We start from the raw sequence: 25,636 nt of genomic DNA on the forward strand, positions 1-25,636 counted from the left end.
TTCTCAACTTACTACGATCTTATAGCAAGCTGCCCTTCTCAACATACTTACCGAGCTGCCCTTCTCAACATACTATTATCTTAGTTTTAAAACCAAGATGTTGTTAGAGATATCGACTATGGGTGATTCCACAAGATGGCGGCTATACACAGGCTCTTATGGAGAAAGCTAGCTTAGAGGCTACTGCACAAGATGGCGGCTATATAACAGGCTCTTATGAAGAAAGCTAGCTTAGAGGCTACTGCACACGATGGCGGCTATACACAGGCTGTTATGGCCTTCTCCTCTGTTAGGATATATCTGTATCTAACATGCATAGCGAAGGCAAGAGTGTGCACGTGTTGCAGCGATGACGTCGTTATAGTTGTGCATGTTTAGATTTGCAGACCACAAGAGAAGTGAATGAAACATAACAAAACTAGAATCGAACACTGTACTCGATGTCGTTAACTTCAACATATGTAAAGATGGCAGCACGACGCTTTGTTGTTTAAAGATGGCAGCTGACAGCTGTCAAAATGCACGTGGCTTTCAAATTACCCGCCATAGATTTCAAAGGTAGTGCCGTAAAGAGGGGAGCACCGAGGTTAGCGATGCAAGATGGCAAATGATAGCTGTCAAAAAGCACGTGGATATTAAATTACCCACCACCACGATGAGATTTAGTACCGTAAAGAGGGGAGCACGATTAAAGATGGCCGCTGTCAAAAAGCACGTGGCTGTCAGCTTGACAGCTGTCGAAAGAGCACGTGGCTGTCAAAAAGCACGCGGCTTTGTTCACAAAAAAGAGCACGTGGCTGTCAAAAAAGCACGTGGCTTTGTTTAGAAACAAGAGCACGTGGCTTTGTTTACAAACATGACCTTGCAGAGGTCAATGAGGTGGAGGCCTCTGCGGAGGCGCCCGCGGCGGCGGCGGCGGTTCCAGAACTCTCCAGTTATACTACTAACATAATCACTCAGGTGGGTTTTGCCTCGTATATCACGTTGAAAATGACTGCTGATAACAGAGGGATATGGCTGCAGCGACAAGGCTTAGCATTTAGATAACGGATGGATGGAATACAAAGTTCCACTTCACAAATGGTCTATGCAATTTAATACAGTCTTACTCACAACATTTACACTACCTAACCTAGAATTCTGTATACAATGTAGAATTCCGTACCGAAGTACCGGTACATGAGATTGTTAAAAATAAATGTGACGGTAAGGAAGGCCATAAAAGTAGGACTATATGGCTTATAAAACAGGCATGATGGAGTTCTTAAAGGTAACTATGATCGGTGTAAAACGGTGAATAAAATTTTAAACAGACTTTCGAATGGGTCTAAAGCAATTCTTAAGGAATATGAAAACAGGTTTGTACCTTTAAAGGGGTAAGTAATGGTAAAGACCCACTTTATTATAACAGAGAAGTAAAGAGACTAAGAATGAGGTGCATGTTGGAAGGAAATAGAGTTAGAAACGGATGTTTAAGTAAGGGGAAATTGAAGGAACTTACTAGGAAATCGACTCTAGCAAAGAAGTCAGCTAAGGATAACATGGTGGAAAGAATAATTGGCAGTCATAAAATTTTAATGAAAACTGTAAGTGTATGTATAGGAACTTTAAGGCAGAAACAGGTTCCAGAAAGGACATTCCAGGAATCGTTAATGAGCAAGAGAAGTGTGTTTGCGAATATCTTCATAAGGCAGAAGTATTCAATCAGCAGTATACAGGGTTATTCACCTAAGGTGTTACACGGAAATAACTTCTAAACCATTAAAGATATCGGCATTCCGTTTTCATACTCGTACATGGTACCCAGGAGCTTGTAAGATAACGTGCTACTTATTCTCATCCGGTGATTAATAACACAGATATTGATATTAACTCCATATTCTTAAATGGAACCGCAGCAATGTACACATCTGACCTAAAAGTACAACTGCGTACCAGTTCAAGTATCTAAGTATTTTTAAAATCAGACGGTTACTTTTCGAGATATCAATAAGAACGCATTTGGGCCTTTGCGTGCCGCATCAGACAGCGTACGGTCGGCAAAGGTCGTATTGGCACGCAAGCTGTTTCCTGGCATTGATTCCAGCCACATAACGGATACCAGGCATGTACTGTAAACTATCGTACACAAAATGTGATGTACCGTATCATACCCTGGGTGTGCAACGTTATTGTATGACTGGCGAACACACAACGGGGAAGGGAGATTATTCGGACATTATGCATTTTCTTTTCTATAAGGAGCTCTTCCTCTGTCCTGTATTATGTTTATTTCTCAATCCATACAACATTATGTACTGTACACTCAAACCAGTGACAATTATAGCTTTTGTTATGTTCCTTTGAAGTCAAAGTAATTATTTTATTCCTTTTAAAGACTTCACACCTCCCTGTCCTGTCATGAGTTCGCCTGTCATACACACTTTGCAAGCCCATCACATGTGTACGATATGCTTACATTCCTGCTTTCCATTCTGTGGCTGGAATCACATCCAAGAACCTGCTTGCGCGTCAACATGTCCTTGCCCGACTTCATGCTGTCTGATGCGGCATGCAAAACATCGCATTCTGTTCTTATTGATATCTCAACAAGTAACTGTTCGATTTTGAAAATACTTAAATATTTGAACTTGTACGCAGTTGAACATTAGACCAGCTGTATGAATTTTTGCCGGCCTATTTAAAATTATGTAGTTAGCATCAATATCTCGGTTATTAATCACCCCATGAGAATACGTGGCACATTATTTTACAAGCACCTGGGTACCATTTACGAATATGAAAACAGAATGCCGACATCTTTAATGGTTTTGAAGTTATCTGCGTGTAACATCTTAGGTGAATAACCCTGTATAAGGATTGTTGTTTAGAAGGATAGTGCTGAGGTAGAGGAGGTGGCTAATGCTAAAGAAATATTAAAATTTACCTCTGATAACAACGACATTTGCAATAAGACACAAAAGCTGAAAACTAGAAAAGCAGCTGTAATTGATTAGATTTCTGGGGATATACTAAAAACAATGAGTTGGGATATAGTACCATATCTGAAGTACTTATTTGATTATTGTTTGCATGAATGAGCTGTGTATAAAGGGGAGGGGTGATAGACATAAAGCTGAAAATTACAGGCCAGTCAGTTTGACATGCATTGTATGTAAGCTTTGGGAAATCATTCTTAGATTAGACATGTTTGCGAAATTAATAACTGTTTTGATAGAAGGCAGTTCGGCTTTAGGAAAGGTTGTTCAACTCATGCTCAACTTGTAGGATTCCAGCATAATATAGCAGGTACCGTGGATTCAGGAGGTCAAAGAGGCTGTAACGCGATTGACCTATCTAAGTCATTTGACAGGGTAGATATTGGGAGACTAATGGCACAAATGAGTGTAATTGTACTAGACAAAAGAGTGACTGAATGGTTGGCTATATTTCTATAAAATAGAACTCAGAGAATTAGTTAGGCGAAGCTTTATATGACCCTGTAATAATTAACAAACGAGTTCCTCAATACAGTATTATTGGACCTTTATATTTTCTTATATAAATGAACTGTGTAAAGAAGTGGAATTACAGACAAGGCTTTGTGCGGATAATGTTATGCTGTACAGAGTAATAAATAAGTTACAAGGTTGTGAGAAACCGCAAAATGACCTCGATAGTGTTGTGAGCTGGACAGTAGGCAATGGTATGGTGATAAACGGGGTTAAAAATCAGGTTGTGAGTTTCAGTAATAGGAAGTCCTCTCAGTATTAGTAAGTACCTAGGTGTTAATATAAGGAAAGATCTTCATTTAACCATATAAATATGATTGTAAATAAAGGGTATAGATCTCCGCACATGGTTTTGAGGATATTCAGGGGTTGTAGTAAGGATGTAAAGGAGAGGGCATATAAGTCTCTGGTAAAACCCCAACTAGAGTATGGTTCCATTGTATGAGACCCTCACCAGGATTACTTGATTCAAGAACTGCAAAAAATCGGAAGAAAAGCACCTCGATTTGTTCTGGGTGATTTCCGACAAAAGAGTAACGTTACAAAAATGTTGCGAAGTTTTGGCTGGAAAGACTTGGGAGAAAGGAGGCGAGCTACTCGACTAAGTGGTATGTTCCGAGTTGTCAGTAGAGAGATTAGTAGATGAATAAGTTTGAATGCTGCCTTTAAAAGTATGAAAGATCACAATATGAAGATAAAGTCATAATTCAAGAGGAAAAATTGGGGCAAATGTTCGTTTATAGGAAGGGGAGTTAGGGATTGGAAAAACATACCAATGGAGGTGTTGAAATAATTTCCAATTTCTTAGCAATCATTTAAGAAAAGGGTAGGGAAGCAACCGATAGGGTATCTGCACCGGGGCGACTGCCCTAAATGCAAATAAGTAGTGATCGATTGAAGAACTCACAAGGGGCGAAATTCCGGCATCTGGGCTCCTTCGAAAACCGTAAAAATAGTTAGTGCAAAGCGTAAAAACAATAACATTTTATTATTATTGTTGTTGTTGTTGTTGTTGTTACAGGGATTCATCTCAGACCGCTGAGGTCGGGAAGCGCGTGGGGTGAATGGCTGGACATAAGACCACTTAGAGTAAAGTTTACTCTAACAAAAAGATAGATGTGTATGTATTTCCTCTCTTAAAATCCAAATAGAGTAGTTTAATGATTTATCAAGAAGCAGACAAAACATAGAAGTTGAAAAATTATTGGAGAATAGTAACATATAGTAAAGAGCTATGCCTTTGCTGGCAGGACCTAGTGTTTACAGTGCACTATGTCTTCTGGTATAGGCTAGAGCAATTTTGTTACTTTCATTGATCTGTCTCTGTCTTACGCTTGGCTTTGACAATATGAAAGTGACTGAGGTATGAGCGATGCTAGTAATGCCAATCCTTATGCGGCCAGTCCCTGTTAGGAATGGTGTGAAAATGTTGCTCATAGAGTCGGTTGGCGTATGCATTTCAGTGGGCTTGGCAGACTGATATGTAATAACAACAACTCTGGCTCGGTGAGGAAAGCAACGGGAAACTACCTCACTCCTCATTTCCCTAGTACGCCTCTTGAGTGATGCCTAGGCCATCTATGACAGCTGATAGCAGAGCTGTTGAGGATCCTACCAGCGGAATCGCTGACGGACTGAACATACATACAGCAAAGAGCTCTTCAGATCCAACAATACAGTGGACTTAGAAGTCTTTAATCAGATACAAGTTTAATGGGAAGTGACTTCCATTTGTTAACCTACATGTGGAAGAACAGAATTGCTCCTAACAGGGACGACATTATAGAGTCTGAGCTCTTATTACATAGAAGCTAGTCTAAATAAAGTGATATGTCGTTTGTAACCTTTCCAAGTACACTGGTAACCAATTTGGTGACACCATTTCATAGTGTTCATAAACAGTTTGCCCCATGCTATGCTCATCAATTACAGTATTTCACAAATGTTAGGAGTGCTGTTCCACAAAGGAACCTAAGTGAAGACACTTTTACCCGCAAAACCATAATGCATATACAGGGGCATATTGCCCTTCCTACTGGACCTCACGAAGGAAATGAGAAAGGCTACAGTAAATACAGGCAGTCAGCAAAAGGCAAGGAGGCGAAACACCAGCACTCCTTAAAATAATATTCTGGAAACGACAAGAACCTAAGCGGGCTTAAGTCCCAATCACACATAGGGTAATCTCACGCTAAAACGGTGACTAAAAGGGGAACATTAAAGGCCAAGACTCTTTTCCAAATTTAGAGGCTGAAAAACTTTAGACACCCAGCTCAACAATAGAAAGGTTCCGAGGGTAACCACTCGTGCTCCCTAATATTAAATAATTTTCCCAGTAGGGAATATAAATTGAGTCCGAAGACTGCGCAGAAGGACCTATATTACTGCGAAAAATGAAAGCTTACACATTATATTTTAAAGAAAAGGGCTGAAATCCCCTCAGAACACACGCTAGCACAATCACATATTTAGGTGTATTCTGCTATCAATTGTTAGCTCTGGATCTTCTTCAAGCTGGCCGCCCCATGTCTCCTGCTCACTCTAATCTACATCAAGTCGCACACACAATCACCGAAGCAAATCAGACAAGACGTCCCTAAAGCGCTCTGCTTAAATAGATCCCCACGGGGAAAATTCTAAACTATATTAGAATCCAGAGCGCTGATAGGTTATATTTCCATTCACTAACCTGATTAGTTAGAAGACTCAGTTATTACCAGCATGTGATAGACAGGTTACATTAGAGGAGGAACCAGATGTACAGTTGACAACTTCGTCGCATAAAAAACAGTGAGAAAAAAGGTTTACAGCTATAAGAATTTAAATCTCTCAGTAGATTCTCGGGGCTTAGCTCACCAGAGATCGCTAGAAAGCAGATGACAGAGCTATCTAACCATCGGAGAAACAAGTTTTGCAAGGTCTTAAGAGTTCTTAATCACAGTCAGAGATGGCCATAGTGGAGAAGGCGCACAGTTTAAATAGCCGGAGAAGGTGTACCCCTGATACAATTATTATTATTATTATTATTATTATTATTATTATTATTATTATTATTATTATTATTATTATTATTATTATTATTAATGTTCCGGATTTCTGTGGATCGCAGAGGTGAAAGAAGGTGCGGCATGAATGGGTTGATAGAGAAAAGATCGAACTTATATTATTTTCTTAATTTAGTAATTGTATTTCTTCCTTTCCCTTTTTCTTTCCTTTTCTTTTCAAATTTTAAACTTTGCTAAGCAATCACAAATAATCAGGTACAATTTTTAGCTCGTGAGCTCGAGAAACAATGTTAGAAACTCCAAGAACAAGTGGACTAACAACATGAGCTTGAATCCCCACAGTTACAAGTTAAACAAGAGCTCCCTTTAATAAATCCACAAGGAAACTAAGCTCCAACATTTACAAGAAGCGTCTTTGCTGGACACAATTACTCTCCAGGAGACAATTCTCCAAAATATATAGGATTCAGGCCTCTTAAAGGCACAATCCACCTTTGCTCAACAGTCGAATTTACATAGGAAATATAATAATAGAAGTAAACATAACAAGGATAATTAATACCATTCTACTTGGCCTTTGTGAAAAAAAGGTCAACGTTATTGGCTGAAAATCAAAGTGTTATGAGGCGAAGTCTTGCATTCTTTCACAAATCACCAGAACATTATTATTATTAAAACCCTGTGTAGGCTTGTTACAGAGGCTAAACCTATGCTACGGGGTGACTAGATGGAGAGAAAGTTATAAGTTCCGAAATTACGAGATAGGGGAATAAATGAGGGTACACCCTCTTTATTCCCTAAGTTTGATTAAGGTCCTAGACCTGATTTGAAGTTTTACAGAGTTGCATTAATAACAGATTTTGAGACCTACCCCTCGAACTGGCTTTCTGAGACAATTACATGATCAAAAGATGCCTGCCATTACCTTGAGCTGGAGGGCCGTCCGGAAATGGGCGAGGCACGTCCTCTGACTCCTATATTAACACACTCTACTTCTGGACTGGAGCGATCGAAAGACAGCATGGCTCAAATGGTCCCAGCTTTTATAGCGGAGAGGAAGGTTCCAGATTTCTCTGGGCCGAAGCCCTGACAAGCCACAATTTCCACTGGCAATCAAAAAATATCAAAAATTTCTGATTGGTGGATTAAATAAATGTACAAAATTCCCTATTGGCTACAATATTAAGTCGGCGGGAAGAGCTAGAAGTGCTAGTAACCTTAGAACACCAAAAACAATCTATAAAGAAATCAGTTTAGGAAACTTTGACACACAAAATGATTTGGAAATTAATTATTCATCCTCGTCCTAGAGCAGTAGAGACATCTGTCGATAAATGTTCAAACTTCTTCCGAAATGAGTTTCAATGTTCATGTTATAGATGGCCTTCTAAAAGGCGCTTATTTTAAATGCACGGGGCGAGTGTCACATTTATTATTATTATTATTATTATTATTATTATTATTATTATTATTATTATTATTATAAATACCATATAAAATATTAGATTATGTTATTGTTTCGTGAAATCCTACTGTCACTGCAACTTGAGAATCCTCCGAAGTAGGGAAACATTTATTCGAGTAAATTAGTGTTTTATCGACTTTCTCTCTGTACCCTTGAGGTTCGAATTTCCAAGTTCTGTAGTACTTTGTTTTATCAGTAAATGTTAACTGTATAGTTTTGAAGGAAGGATTATGAGTGTTACTGATGGCACTAAGTCTGGAAGGGAGTTGTTATGACCCACTAGAGCTGTAGGCACGCCCAGCACACAAGCGCCTGTCTGTTTGCATTGCGGTCACTGGACTAAATCCTTGTTAACCAACGTCCCCAGGCTCTCGCCTCACACCCGATCAGTTTCACTCTTCGGCCTCTAGATGGTGCACGTGTCAACAAAATGTTGATTAGGTAAACCTGAAGGTAATCATCGGCCGGGCTTGTGGTAAGGAAGTTCTCCTATAACTATCTTCTCCTTCTGAGTGAACTGTCCTCCATTCACCAGTGAAGTGACACATACCAGCCTCACTCAATGCATTCGATTGCCAAGTAATCAGAAATGAAACACATGTCAGTATGAACATAAAACAAGGAATAATTTCAATTGTCTTCCTCCTCAAAATGTTCGTGTGTCGTTTGTCGTTATTTACGTCCATTATCACCCGTAAAAGTTGATGGACCTTGTTATGGAATATGTCTAAATTTATTTATTTATTTATTTATTTATTTATTTATTTATTTATTTATTTATTTATTTATTTATTTATTTATTTATTTATTTATTTATTTTATTATAATTCTTCTTAATCTATTTACCCTCCAGGATTGGTTTTCCCTCCGACTCAGCGAGAGATTCCACCTCTCCCGCCTAAGGTGCATTGTCCTGGAGCGTCAGAATTTGGGTCGGGGGATCAACTTGAGAGGAGTACCAGTACCTCGCCAAGGCGGCCTCACCTGCCATTCAGAACTGGGGGATTTGGGGGAGGCAGGAGGAAGATCGGAAGGGATAGACAAGGAAGAGGGAAGCAAGCGGTCGTGGCCTTAAGTTAGGCACCATCGCAGCATTAGCCTGGAAGAGTAGTGGGGAAACTACGGAAAACTACTTCGATTATGGGTAAGGTGGGAATTGAAGCCCTTCTACTCAGTTAACTTCCCGATGCTGATAGGAACTAGTTCCAGCCTTCGTACCACTTTTCAAATTTCGTGGCAGGTTTGGGAATCGAACTCGGGCTTCTGGGGGTGACAGCTAATCACAATAGCCACTACACGACAGAGGCGGACATGTTATTTATTTATTTATTTATTTATTTATTTATTTATTTATTTATTTATTTATTTATTTATTTATTTATTTATTTATTTATTTATTTATTTATTTATTTATTTATTTATTTATTTATTTATTTATGTTGGAATCATTTCTCAGTAGACAATTAGGGATTCCCAAACTAAAACACAAAATTAAACATTTTCCTCGGTTGTACCGAGCGTTGAACGACTAAAGGGCCGGAAAGTTTTCAAATCGTGACTCTCGGATAGCTCTATCAAACTAAAAGAGCAAATTTTGAAAATAATTTCCTGCCTAAATGCAATTCCGAAAACCTACATAAAATCACATGTTGTTTTTACTTGTGTAATGTTTTTTCAAATCTTAGCCAAATTAACTTATATACATAATTATCTCTGTAATCTTGTAACTTATTTATCACTCTATAGAGAATAACATCATCAGCAAAAAGCCTTACCTCCGATTCCACTTCTTTACACATATCATTGATATATAAGAAAATATAAAGGTCCAATAATACTGCCATGTGGAATTCCCCACTTAATTATTACAGCGTCAGATGAAGCTTCGCCTACTATAATTCTCTGAGATCTATTTTCTAGAAACAGAGCCGCCCATTCAGTGACTCTTTTGTCTAGTCCAATTGCACTCATTTCTGCCAGTAGTCTCCCATGATCCACCCTATCAAATGCCTTTGATAAGTCAATTGCAACACAGTCCATTTGAGCTCCTGAATCCAATGTATTTGCTATATAAAGCTGGAATCCTACAAGATGAGCTTCAATAGAATAACCGTTCCTAAACACGAACTGCCTTCTCACAAACCAGTTATTAATTTCGCAAACATTTCTAACACAATCAGAACGAATGCTTTCCCAAAGCTTACATACAATGCATGTCAAACTGAATGGCCTATAATTTTCAGCTTTATGTCTATCACCCTTTGCTTTATACTCAGTAGCTACTATAATAACTCTCCATTCATTTGGTATAGCTCCTTCAGCCAAACAATAATCAAAAAAGTACTTCAGATATGGTACTATATCCTAACCCATTGTCTTTAGTATATCCTCCGAAACCTTATCAATTCCAGCTGCTTTTCTAGTTTTCATCTTTTGTATCTTACTGTAAATGCCATTGCTGTCATAGGTAAATTTTGATACTTCTTTAGAATTAGTCACCTCCTCTATCTGGACATTATCCTTGTAACCAACAATCTTTACATACTGCTGACTGAATACTTCTGCCTTTTGAAGATCCTCGCATACACACTTCCCTTGTTCATTAATGATTCCTGGAATGTCCTTCTTGGAATATGTTTCTGCCTTAAAGTACCTATACATACTCTTCCATTTTTCACTAAAATTAGTGTGGCCACCAATTATGCTTGCCATCATGTTATCCTTAGCTGACTTCTTTGCTAGATTCAATTTCCTAGTAAGTTCCTTCAATTTCTCGTTATTTCCACAACCATTTCTAATTCTATTTCTTTCCAACCTGCACCTCTTTCTTAGTCTCTTTACTTCTCTGTTATAATATAGTGGATCTTTACCATTCCTTACCACCTTTAAAGGTGCAAACCTATTTTCACATTCCTCAACTATTGCTTAAAACCCATCCCGGAGTCTGTTTATTTTTAATTACCGTTTTCCACCGATCACAGTTACTTTTTAAAAACTTCCTCATGCGTGTTTTACCAGCCATATGATACTGCCTAATAGTCCTACTTCTAAGACCTTCCTTTCTTTCACATTTATTTTTGACTACGACCAAGACAGCTTCGTGATCACTAATACCATCTGTTACTTCGGTTTCTCTATGGAGCTCATCTGGTTTTACCAGCACCACATCCAGGATATTCTTCTCTCTAGTTGGTTCCATCACTTTCTGAATCAGTTGTCCTTCCCATATTAAATTTGCCATTTGTTGTTCGTGCTTCCTGTCGTTCGCATTTCCTTCCCAGTTGACATTTGGTAAATTGAGATCACCTGCTACTATCACATTCCTTTTCATATCGTTTCCAACATAGCTGATTATCTTATCAAGTAATTCTGAATCTGCGTCTGCGCTACCCTTTCCCGGTCTGTACATTCCAAAGCCATCAAGGTGCCTATTATCTTTAGAGATGAGCCTTACACCTAGAATTTCATGTTTGTCATGTTTAACTTTTTCTTAACTTAAAATTCTTCTTTCACCAGAATGAATACTCCCCCTCCTATCATTCCTATCCTATCTCTACGATACACACTCCAGTTCGGTGAGAATTTTTCTGTATCCATTATATCTTTCCTCAGCCATGATTCAACTCCTATTACTATATCTGGTAAGTATATATCTATTAAATTACTTAATTCGATTCCTTTCTTTACAACACTTCTACAATTGAGCACTAACGTGTTTATGTCATCCCTACTTGACTTCCATTTCCCTGTACCATTATCACTGCTCCCTAAGCCAGCCCGTTTCCCTGAATGTACCTGTATGTAACCCTTCTAAACAAATTTACTAACTTATATGTACCACTGCGGTTTAAGTGAAGGCCATCTGAGTGCTGATCGCTATCTCCTACCCACCCACCCATTAGTATCTAGAAATCTCACTCCCAGTTTTCCACATACCCACTACATTGTCTCATTTAAATCTCCAATCACCTTCCAGTCAGTATCCTTCCTACACAATATTCCACTGATAACAATCTCCGCTTCCTTAAAGTTCACCCGTGCTGCATTTACCAGATCCCATACATCCCCAACTATGTTGCTACTTATACCTGATTGTCTTACGTTGTTAGTACCAACGTGAAACACTACCACCTTGTCCTTTCCCACTTCCTTCTCTTCTACTTTCCTCAACATCTACTTCAACCTAATTCCTGAATAACACTCCACCCTGATTCCCTTTTCTTCACACACGTTCCCCACATGTCTAACCATGGAATCCCCCATGACCAGAGCCTCAACCCTACCCACCTCATTTGATCCCCCCCCCTCCTGATCAGCCCTATCTTCTCTCACTGCTGCAGAAGCTAATTCCTCCTGCCTTTTCTCCCTCCCATGATCCTGTTCCACCTGCATTTTCCTATCCAATACTCCACATTTCCCTTTCCTACCTTTTCCCTTCTTCCTACTTCCACACATCTCAGCAACAGTTTCCTGTTTCTCATCTTCCCTGGGCCGTTCTACCTGCAGTGACTCGTACCGATTTCTCACAGGCACCTGTCCTGAATTCTGATCCTGAACAAAGCCCTTAGCCTGCATTCTCCTTCCCCTTAAAACATTCGACCACCTGTCTTCTACAATTCCCTCCTTTCCTTCCCATCCCTTTTTACACCTCTGTATCCTGTACATTTTTTGAGGGAGGCCTACTTTCTTTCCTGTCCTCTGAGCGAATCCTAATTATCTCCCTCAAACTCTCCAACTCCTCCCTCATACTCCTTAATGCCTGGCCACACCCACAGTTCCCACACTTGCACTCCTTATCCATTCTTTACGGAATAATGACAAGAAAAGGGAAAATAAAACAACTTATTCTGTGCAAAATTAAAATGAAGGGAAAGAAAAATTGTCTAGGATAATTTACAAAGGTCACACAACAACAAGATAATTAATATAAGCTAAAACTACACTACAATACTACTTAGTTGTACGAATTTTTTTTCTACACCACCCTAACAAAATGAAAATTGCTGTTAATTACTGAAAACAAAAAGTACCTAATACACAAGAATTACACAATTCTACCCTAACTACTACAACAGAATTCTAGTAAGAGAGTTAATACAGATACCACACTACAGATACTACAGTATACTACACAAGTACTCACAGTAATAGAATTAACACACTAATTTCTAATAATATACCACAATACACTACAGTAATTTTAAACTACGTTTAGACCACGTTCAGATATTACAATATACTACAATAATTTTAAACTACGTTCAGACGTATCCTAATTCCAACAGGATTTTGCTAAGGACAAACAGAAATGGAAATTACAATTAAAGTTTGAAATTCGCAAGGCTACTCAAAATAATAGAATAAGCACTCTAATTTCTAATATCACTACAATAGACTTCAATAGTAATTAAACTACGTTCAGACGTATCCTAATTATAACAGGTTATTACTAAGCACGAATAGAAATGAAAATTGCAATTAGGCGTAAAGTTTGAAATTCGCAAGAACTACCAACAAAGTTAAACGCGTAGAGAGAAGATTATTATTAGTACTACTTTATCCTACTATACTCTAATAGGAATGAAACTTTGCGTTTGTTTAAATGCTAAAGTATCGAAACGGTTACCGTACACAAAGAAAAACACAAATATAACAGGCAGGGTACTATCTAATATACCGTATCCTCACTACAATTCTCAAGTGGAATGTGGTTATGTGATTATTACAGCTGGTGGATTACTATTATTTTCCCTTTTCCATGGGACGAATAAAAGTGTCCTTTAATTGCTGAAAAATATGAGGTTGTCTACAAAAATTTCTCAAAAATAATTCTGTCAAAACCACCCCTGCTATTCCAGGGACATGAGTTGCAATTATTGGGATACAAGAACTTTATTATTATTAGCTAACCCCTCATAAATACTGAAAGATCGAGGGTGCGAAATATAAATTACGGATACCTCAACTACTACTCAGACCTACAAATGATCGGAATACAAGGCCAGCTGATTTTTTTATATTTACTTGACTACACTACACCCTTAGTTCGCGACTGTAGCCAACAATGCAATATTTGAATATGAAGAGTGACAATAATCAATAACAATACAACGACTGATAATTATTTCGCCAGTGAAATACTGTATATTCTGTTCAAATCCTTTCTTTAAACAAAATTTACAACAGTATCACTTTATTTAAAGAAGTTATTACCTTCGTGATAGGTAGGACAGTTGAACTGCTATTTGAAATACCCTGTCAATTGCCTGCACTAAAATAACCACTGCCGAAGTTACGACTCTATTTAATATCCCGTGTTTGTAAGTATTTTATCAACAAACCTACTGATATTTTAATAACATCATTTTCAAAAAAGGTATTTCTTCTTTCATGCAGTCCTAAATTACAGCGAATGCCTACGGAACTACTCAGTGTAAAAATTGTAAATAAATACCTCTAATCTCTATTACTACAACCACTAAACACCAATATTTGTGGAACTAAATGCATCACACACACACAAAATTTGCTAAATTTCTACAACTATTAACTACTTTATCACTAAGATAATACAGAGCTCTTGTAACAGCCAACCACTCGCTAGCGCATCCAATAATTTCTCTTCAGTAAGCTTCAAACACTCCATGATGTCCAATAACGGACCATTATATTGGTATTACTCCATATCCCTCCAGATTTTATATATGGTCTTCAGAAATTGTTACAAGAACGATATATCTACGTACGAGATGCCCACAGTTGTTTACATGGCCCTCGCCGCGTGCGTAAAGGTCTCCCACAGGGCGCTGTGCTCAGCCCGCTTGTGTATACAATTTGTACTGCTGAACTTGAGCATCTGTTCAGCCGGCGATTCAGGTTTTACAATACGCGTACGATGTGTGTATTTACACTACTTCCTCTAGCTTCGAGGTTACATTTCTTCGTTTACATTATGTGGCCTGCGATCGGATGGTCGGCGTGTTTTGGTTACAATAATTTGAATATGCATTTCTTGTGTGCATGTTCGTACCATAAGTGTATTTCTTTAATTCCTTCGAATATGAAAACTAAATTGTGAATTATTATTATTATTATTATTATTATTATTATTATTATTATTATTATTATTATTATTATTATTATTATTATTATTATTATTATTATCGTTGCTGTTCATGCAATAATAAATTCAACCTTGTACTACGAAATAAACTTGTAACGTTCCTTATCAGGAAACTAGGGGGCCCATTTTCATTTACTGCGGAAGGGAGAGGTTCTTAGCACCGCTACTGCAGAGACGTGCCATTGAAGTGAATTAAATATTGCACTGTGGTGCCTTCTGCTGATCGACAGCAGTTCTGCTCTGAAATATGCATACCGGTGTCTTCCGCTAAAGGTCGCGCTATCGATCCAAGCTACCTTCAACCTCCATTACATTAAATGGTCTACTGTTTCACCCGGAAGGGTGGGGGTTCATTTCCCTTCAGCCTTCACAGTTTGACATCAGTAGGCCAGAAGTTCATGTTAGAGTCCTCCCTTGTCACTTTCTTCCGTACAGACAACACTGAAATAATGAGATCGTGCATTTCGACCGAGCTCCTGCAGTTTCTCTCGAGGGATTTGGTATGAGATACGCTGCGACAAGATGATTCTCTCGACTCGCACCTTGTAGCTTCTGGGCTGGACCATGCGGTAACGGCTGTTTTGAGAGCAAAACGGGTTCCCGTAGGGTAAGAGAAGTAGCGGCTCGTTGCTCTAGGGAGCAGGCCAGGCACTATTCGCTATCGAGGGAGAATGGAACACGAGACAACCATCATGCACACAATGGTGGTGCGCTGAGATAATGTTTCCATAAACATTTGTTTGTGTGACTTATCTTCCTATATATAAAAATGGATGTATGTGTGTAAATGACACATCTCCTCCTAAACGACTGGAGCAATTCCAAACAAACTTCGTACACTTCTGCTACCTGGAGACGAGCACCTTAGCACGCTTAGTCGGGGGGGGGGGGAGAACTGGGGTTAGGTATAAAAATGATCAAAAATAGTGTCGAGTCCATAGTTTTCGGGGTCGCTGAGATGAATAGTGGCACTCCGGATTTTTCTAAAGTCCAAGTTCAGCCTCATTCTGGGTGGGATAGGTGGTGGTGGTGGTGGTGGTGGTGGTGGTGGTGGTTGTGGTGGTGGTGGTGGTGGTGGTGGTGAATTTTGTTTTAAGAGGAAGTACAACCAGATAATCATCCTCCACGAGGACGGAAGAAGATATAAAAATAATCAAAAATAGTGTCGTAGACAAAGGAAAATACATAGCATTATGTATTTCCGGAATAAATGTATCGTCATGTTTACAAACCGAACTATCCCGCACTTATGTAATTTGTAATTTGTTAACATATTCTTATTAAAGAAACACACGTTTCAAAACATGTTTGATGTCGGTGACTATGAAAGCAAAAAATAAAAAATAAACAAGCACATTAAAATTAATATTTGGTGTACATCTGCTCCAGTGCTTCGTAGGACCTTCGGGTTCTTTTAAATTGTATTATATGAATCTTTGGTACTGTTGTTTGCGTACTTCTGTGCCTAGATTTACGAATCTTCATTATTAAGAATAGCCGTTTGCACAAATAAGAGGATCCGGTCATGCTTAACCTCTCTGCATTATGTTGTATAATCAAGGGATTCATACTGTCACTCAAACAGCTCTAGCATGACTTTACCAACTTCCTCTGAATTCCTCACTCAGCTGGTTCCACCCCTCCCAATCACTGCAGACCTGCTCCGAAGGCATTTCGCTATAAGCTGACGAAGCCTGCCAAAGAGGACGTAGCGTACGATACGAAATGATGGGGTTTAATCCCCGGAGCCGCTTTGAGTAGCCAGGTTATGTGAGACTTCTTCGGCGAAAATGAATTTTTAAAAATCAATTTTTAGTTTGTTTTTTTACGTTTTTACTATGTTCATACTTTGTACTTTATTTCTGATTTCTATTTTATTTCAATATAAGTCATTTAAAGCCCCGTGACGCTGCATAAGAGGACAATTGACTCACATTGTCACTATCAATCAATCACTACTGATCTGCATTTAGGGCAGTCGCCCAGGTGGCAGATTCCACCAAATTTTCAGGGAGTTCACAACAAAATTTGTGTTCACGTCTCAAACATACCAAAGTAGAATGCAAATAAGCACAAAATGATTTACTTAAATCATTTCACTAAACGTTCCTTGTATGGTTGCTTCTCTTCCCATAATATGGTGGAACCCTTCCGAGGATGCATTTTTCCGAGACTAATCTGTGAGTGTAGAAGGAAACTAAAATTACGACTGCCGGGCTGAGTCACTCAGGCTTTGACTGAAGCTGAGGCTCTGGCTTTCTGTTCCCGTGATTACGAAGACCTGTTCAGAATTAGCTGCTAGCGAAATCTTCCGGCGATCTAATACAATAGTAACTTCTGCGAGCTGTGGCATTGCCTATAGGCAACGGCTGTGGCCAACAGTAACAGGGGAAGTGCGGACCCTTGCGGTCAATTGTAATACTATCTGTTGTTTGAGGCTGGTTGTAGACGGAAAGGCACATTCCCTACCGTGCTCCTCGCTTATGGACATATCTGTGCATAAACCATGACGTCATCTCCATGCGCATGCGTATAGTCTTAAGGCTCGTAGCAAAATCTTCAGTGTGCTCCCTGGCACTGTCAGTCGAAACGGAGCTTCGATATAAGTCAAATGCTTTCGATCGTTTGACTAAATCAGGTCGGAAAAGAAAGGAAACAATTTTGAATTTCCGGTATCCATGAATGCGTGAATATTCGTTAGAAATGGAGGTTCACGTGCTCCTGAGAGCCCACCGCCACTGCTTAAATGATTGCAAAGAAATTGGAAATTTATTGAACATCTCCCTCGGTAAATTATTCCAATCCCTAACTCCCCTTCCTATAAACAAATATTTGCCCCAATTTGTCCTCTTGAATTCCAACTTTATATTCATATTGTGATCTTTCTTACTTTTAAAGCTCAAACTTATTCGTCTACTGATGTCATTCCACGCCAACACTCCACTGACAGCTCGGAACAAACCGCTTGGTCGAGCAGCTCGCCTTCTTTCTCTCAAGTTTTCCCAGCCCAAACTACGCAACGTTTTTTTAACGCTACTCTGTTGTCGGAAATCGCCCAGAAAAATTCGAGCTACTTTTCTTTGGATTTTTTCCAGTTCTTGAATCCAGTAATCCTGGTGAAGGTCCCAGACACTGAAATCATAAGTTACTCTAGAGACTTATATGCCCTCTTCTTTAGATCCTTACTACAACCCTTAAACACCCTCATAACCATGTGCAGAGATCTGTACCCTTTATTTACAGTCATGTTTATGTGGTTACCCCAATGAAGATCTTTCCTTATATTAACACCTAGATACACTGACTGACAGAGCAAATGCAACACCAAGAAGGAGTGGTCAGAACTTTATGCCAATTGCAGGGTAGACTGACGTCACTGAGGTATGCTCATGATGTGAAATGCGCCGCTGTGCTGCGCACGTAGCGAACGATAAATGGGACACGGCGTTGGCGAATGGCCCACTTCGTACCGTGATTTCTCAGCCGACAGTCATTGTAGAACGTGTTGTCGTGTGCTACAGGACACGTGCATAGCTAAGAATGCCAGGCCGCCGTCAACGGAGGCATTTCCAGCAGACAGACGACTTTACGAGGGGTATGTTGATCGGACTGAGAAGGGCAGGTTGGTCGCTTCGTCAAATCGCAGCCGATACCCATAGGGATGTGTCCATGGTGCAGAGCCTGTGGCGAAGATGGTTGGCGCAGGGACATGTGGCACGTGCGAGGGGTCCAGGCGCAGCCCGAGTGACGTCAGCACGCGAGGATCGGCGCATCCGCCGCCAAGTGGTGGCAGCCCCGCATGCCACGTCAACCGCCATTCTTCAGCATGTACAAGACACCCTGGCTCTTCCAATATCAACCAGAACAATTTCCCGTCGATTGGTTGAAGGAGGCGTGCACTCCCGGCGTCCGCTCAGAAGACTACCATTGACTCCACAGCATAGACGTGCACGCCTGGCATGGTGCCGGGCTAGAGCGACTTGGATGAGGGAATGGCGGAATGTCGTGTTCTCCGATGAGTCACGCTTCTGTTCTGTCAGTGATAGTCACCGCAGACGAGTGTGGCGTCGGCGTGGAGAAAGGTCAAATCCGGCAGTAACTGTGGAGCGCCCTACCGCTAGACAACGCGGCATCATGGTTTGGGGCGCTATTGCGTATGATTCCACGTCACCTCTAGTGCGTATTCAAGGCACGTTAAATGCCCACCGCTACGTGCAGCATGTGGTGCGGCCGGTGGCACTCCCGTACCTTCAGGGGCTGCCCAATGCTCTGTTTCAGCAGGATAATGCCCGCCCACACACTGCTCGCATCTCCCAACAGGCTCTACGAGGTGTACAGATGCTTCCGTGGCCAGCGTACTCTCCGGATCTCTCACCAATCGAACACGTGTGGGATCTCATTGGACGCCGTTTGCAAACTCTGCCCCAGCCTCGTACGGACGACCAACTGTGGCAAATGGTTGACAGAGAATGGAGAACCATCCCTCAGGACACCATCCGCACTCTTATTGACTCTGTACCTCGATGTGTTTCTGCGTGCATCACCGCTCGCGGTGGTCCTACATCCTACTGAGTCGATGCCGTGCGCATTGTGTAACCTGCATATCGGTTTGAAATAAACATCAATTATTCGTCCGTGCCGTCTCTGTTTTTTCCCCAACTTTCATCCCTTTCGAACCACTCCTTCTTGGTGTTGCATTTGCTCTGTCAGTCAGTGTATTTACAATGATCCTCAAAGGAAACTTTCACCCCTTCAACGCAGTAATTGAAACTGAGAGGACTTTTCGTATTTGTGAAACTCACAACCTGACTTCTAACCCCGTTTATCATCATACCATTGCCTACTGTCCATCTCACATTATCTATTCTCATCTCAATTATTCTCATAAACGATATATTTAGTTTTGTTTTTCGTAGATTCACCAAAACACAAGAGTAGCAACAAGTAAAATAATACCTGTGTATCAAAGAGGTTTTAGAGCGCTGCACAGTGGGTAAAACACAGAATGCCCATGAATCATTGCATAGTGTAATGTGGGCTACGAGCCCGGAGGAAGTGTTTGTATCAAAGAAAAAAACTGGAGACTGGTGTAACATCAGAAATTGCTGAATTCAACATGGGTTGTGAAGCAAGTGAGAAACCAAAAGCTAGTGTTAGGGGAGTTAGGTTAGCAGCTCAGGACAGGACAGAGAATTAGTGTAATGAGGGACAAGTGTAGACTTGATCACAGTGGATTGTCTGGGCGGCAAGGGTTCAAAACAGTCCGAAGGAAACTAAAACTCTCAAAAACTTCTAGTAAGGCCAGGAAGAAGGCAGGAGAGGGTCCAATATATGGTGTTGGAAAGTTTTAAGTCAACTAGATACAGGTACTTGATTATTGTTCATCTGTAAGATTTCAATCTCATTTTTCGCACAAATATTTTCCCAGCACTTTTCAAGATTCAGAATGCTCCTCATGCCACAATCTTCAACCAATCTACTTGAAACTCTTAGGATAGTTTCAGATACAACAGAATAACAAATAATTGATGTGCAAAGTTTACAATACATGCAATAGTTCAGGAGCAATTGGTTTTTCTCATCATGATTATCATAAAATATAAAACTTGAGTTACGCCTATCTGAAACTTGTTTCTTTTAGTGTAGTTAAAATATGTCTAAACCCATACATCACTTGTTTTATATTAGCATTTCAAACCTAAGATAACATTTTCAGGCAGATTTGTTGATCCGTTTGGCCTGAGGAGCATTTTATAAATATATATCGAAAAGTTTTAAAAATTTTGTTAAATTTTTAATAAGTCCAAAACCGTTGTTTATAGGAACTTGAAACTTCGCATGTTGTATCATATTGACACTCACATAAAATGATCTAAATTCCAAATTCAGAGGATGGAAATTGTAGATTTTAGGATTTTCAGAGTTCCACTGCATTACGGGAGAATTAAATAACATAACATTCACACGAATTATTAAGAGAAATATACATTTAGTGCCAGTGACGTGTACTGGTATCAAGGCGTGGGCTACCACTAGACTTATGTTACCCCCTTTCGATATTTGGTTTAGCGAACGTGAAGCCTTCAGCGTTTTGAGCTGCAGCCAATAGCCAACGGAGTAACCTGCTGTGTTGTCAGTGCTGTTTCACAAGCTACTGTCAACAATCAACACCTGATCAGTGCAGATGGTAGCCTAAGGTTTAGCAAATTAAAGTCCGCCTTTGTGGCTAAATGGATAAAATGCTTGCCTTTGGTCCGATGGCCCTGGTTCAGTTTTCAGGATCAACCCGCGCAGACTGTTAATTCCCCTGGCTTGGGAACTGGGTGTTTATGGCGTCTTCGCCATTCATTTTATCCTCATTAGGTCACCACATAGCCTATACAAATGCCATGCAGCATTATTATTATTCCATTATTATTATTATTATTATTATTATTATTATTATTATTATTATTATTATTATTATTATTATTATTATTATTATTATTATTATTATTATTATTATCTCAGCAATGTGCGAAATTAGTCTGTTCTCCCCTACCTAACTCTCAACATCGCCCTATTATGTGGCAAATAACCACTGTAAAACGACCGATTACAGTACCTTTTCGGAGAAGGTTTAACTTCAAAAAGACTAATTGGGAAAAATTTAGCAATACACTTGACAGCTTCATACGGGAGATCCCTCCAGAACCAGAATCTTACGACACTTTTGTTGATGTAGTATCGAGAGTCTCGCGATTATCAATACCCAGAAGTTGCAGAACACACTACTACCAAGATTTAACCGCTGATGAAAAAGTCTATCTAGAGAAGTACCTTGCCCTCTTCGAAGTGAACCCTTTCAACAAAGAGACAATTTCAGCCGGACATGACTTACTCTCTTCAATCTCAGAAAACAAAAGGAAAACTTAGTTGAAACTGATGGAGGAAACAGATTTCTCAGTTAATAGTCAAAAGGCATGGAGACTTCTGAAAAAACTGAACAGTGACCCAACCAAATGTTCAGTCCATGCTAATGTTACATCCAATCGTATTGCTTCACAGTTGTTTAATAATGGCAAATCACGATCAACTATTAGGAAATCAGAGTCAAAAATTGTGACCGGGGAATATGAGGCTATCAGTACTTTATGCAGACCATTTAATCTCGATGAATTAGAAGCTGGTATTACAATGTGCAAAAATGGTAAACTGCAGGTTTGGAGGATATCTGCAGTGAGAAATAAAGCACTTCGGTTCTGGAACAAAATTGTGGCTCGTGGAATTATTCAACAAATGCCTAGCATCATCCAACATCCCAAAGATTTGGAGGAAAGCACGGGTGATTGAAATCGTAAAACCAGGCAAAAACCTTCCAGATCCAAAAATTTATAGACCAATATCTCTTCTATGCCATTTGTATAAAATCATGGAACGAATGATTTTGAATCGCCTTACTGAAGTTATTGACCCACTTCTTATTCCACAGCAGGCAGGATTTAGAACTGGAAGAAATTGCACCTCCCAGATTTTGCATCTAGCTAAGCACATTGAAGATGGCTTTGAGTTAAAAAAAAGTCACAGGCGTCGCATTTGTTGATCTCACAGCGGCGTATGACACGGTAAACCACAGACTCCTGTTAAAAAAACTTCACAGTCTTACTAAAGACCTTGAGTTAACACGACTGGTAGCTACACTTCTTCATAACCGCCGATTCTTTGTTGAATTTCAGGGTCGGCGAAGTCGTTGGTGAACTCAAAAGAACGGCTTGCCTCAAAGAAGTGTACTGGCGACTTTGTTATTTAATATATACACAAACGATCAGCCACAGCCTCAAGACACCAAGAGTTTTATCTATGCTGATGACCTTGCTCTCTCTGTCCAGTCAGATAGTTTTGAAGAGATAGAATGCACCCTGAAAGCTGCCCTAGAAGAACTCGGCAACTACTGTGATCAAAACCAACTTGTGCCAAATGCAAGTTTGTGCATTCCATCTACGACGTCGACAAGCCAACAGGAAACTCGTTGTGACATGGAATGGAGCTACGCTAGACCACTGCTTCTATCCCAAATACTTGGGCGTCACTCTCGATCGCAGTCTCACCTTCAAGGTGCACTGTATGAATGTAAAACAAAAGGTCTCTTCCAGGAACACACTACTTAGAAAACTTGTTGGATCTACATGGGGCACACACCCACAAACTGTTAGAACTACTGCACTAGCCTTATGTTACTCCGCCGGTGAATATGCCTGTCCAGCGTGGTACAAATCTGCCCAAGCAAAACAGATTGATGTGGCACTCAATGAAAGCTGTAGAATAATTACTGGTGTCCTGAAGCCACCTCCTCTCGAGAAAATCAATTACCTTGCCGGTATTGCTCCTTGTGATGTCAGGAGAGAGGCTGCTGCTAACAACGAAAGGCTTAAAACAAATTTAATGCCTTCACATCCACTCTTTGGATACCAACCTGCCCAACGAAGATTGAAGTCCAGGAAAGCATTTTTAACATCGTCAGAACACCTAGAGGGATAATCGAACAAAGCCAGGATTACCAAATGGAAACAAAAGACCCCTGGCCTTTTGAAATGGATGGAACCACGGGAAGCGTTGCCTCCCGGTCACACCGAGGACTGGTTGACATGGAGGTCCTTAAACAGACTTACATCTGGAGTGGGTAGAACCAGAGCGACTCTACAGAAATGGAACTTCCCCATCGATACGGCCTTTTGTGACTGTGGTGAACTTCAGACAACTGATCACCTGCTATGTTGTCCCTTGTGTCCATCAAACTGCACAATGGAAGACTTGGTGCTGGCTAATCCAAATGCCCTTGAAGTGGCCAAATTTTGGACCGAATCTGTATGACATATATTGTTGTAGACTTTTTACTTGTATATATTTGTGTATATAGTTTGTTTCTTTTAAATGTAGTATTATTCTATTGTACTTCTGATTCGAATAAGGAAAGATTATTATTATTATTATTATTATTATTATTATTATTATTATTATTATTATTATTATTATTATTATTATTATTATAAAAGAAAAAATTGAATTGTACAGTTCACTGGTTACTTAGCTTCCTCGGGAAATCAGCGGTGGTGTCCGACCCATGATCATGGGTTCAATTCCAACCACGAAAAGAGAACACTAAAACTGAAAAACTGCATTTCATTTTAGCATATCTACAAATAAAAAGAAAACTATATTACTCCTATAACAGCAGCCCACCAGTGTCTTCCCACAAGGATGTAGAAGTAAACGGGAGTGAAATACCAGCCCTCTGTTATCTATGAGTATGAGGTGAGGAAGTACATACGACGAGTTTAACGCACGGTTGACAGCAGCGGCGATCTGACGTACCGAAGCCTAGCACACCTACTCTCCGGTGCCCGCTGCTATCCGATATACAGTAGCAAGCCGCGCGAGGTGAGTCGAGGGGAGAGGGACGAGAGTCTTGGGCTGCAATATCAGTCTCCGATGCCTTGCTCTCAGAAATACGTGCAACGTTTGTTCTCACCGCTTTCAAGTTTTGTGAATGGAACGATGTGTCAGATGCTTACATTATAACGTGCTTTAGATTTCCATCGTTCTCAACTGCGGTTTGGATTGCACCGATAGTCTTGGTAGCCTTCAGTATACGCCCCTGTTCATTGCAGGTTTTTTTTTTTTTTTTTTTTTTGCATAAACATGTCTTATAGCTGGGGGTCATTCCAAAATGTGTGTAATAACGTAACGCGGCAAAATGTGTGACAGAAATGTAACCATCGCAACCATGTCAGACATTGTTACCTAGCAACAGTACAGGTATTGTTGTAAGGTATGGATGGATGAGTGCAATTCAAAAATTAGAACAACCATGCAGGAACAAGCATTCGGATAAATGCATCACGGACATACTAAGTAGTATATACCGAGGTGAGGGAAACGGAAAAGAAGTATATCCTATGTGGATCAAAAGCCACACTGGAATTCTACACAATGAAAGAGTAGACCAACTGGCAAAGCAGAGCATTACAGAAGGCCAGTTCCAAACACTACCCCTACCATACACGGACTTCCAAAGCCACATCAAGGAACAGACTTACAAAGAATGGTCAAATAACTGGGCAACAACTCAGCTCATCAGAGGCAAGCATTACGCCGCTATCCAGAGACACATCCCACAGAAAGAGTGGTTCAGTCTACTACCACTACCTCGCCGGCATATCACATCAATTATCAGAATGAGACTTTGACATGCATCTTACCCTGGTCATCTGTTCAGAATTAAATTTATAGTCTCCCGAAATTGCCCTCTGATTCCAATTAGAAAAGTAAAAGCTGTAAACGACGGACACTGAATTTGTGATTTTCTGCTGGATTTAGACTGTTAAATAGTAGTATGTCTCGTAATATTTTCTCTCGATGGAATGTCCTGTTGTACTCTTGTTGATGTAGTTGTTGCTGTTGCTGTTGTTGTTGTTGGGTAATTATGTTAACTTTACTTTATTACTACACTACTGTAAGTGAACATTGACACCAGGATATTTCCCATTTGTGATGTATTTGTTAATAATAATAA

Source organism: Anabrus simplex, chromosome 5, assembly GCF_040414725.1.
Source record: "Anabrus simplex isolate iqAnaSimp1 chromosome 5, ASM4041472v1, whole genome shotgun sequence".
Lineage (NCBI taxonomy): Eukaryota > Metazoa > Arthropoda > Insecta > Orthoptera > Tettigoniidae > Anabrus > Anabrus simplex.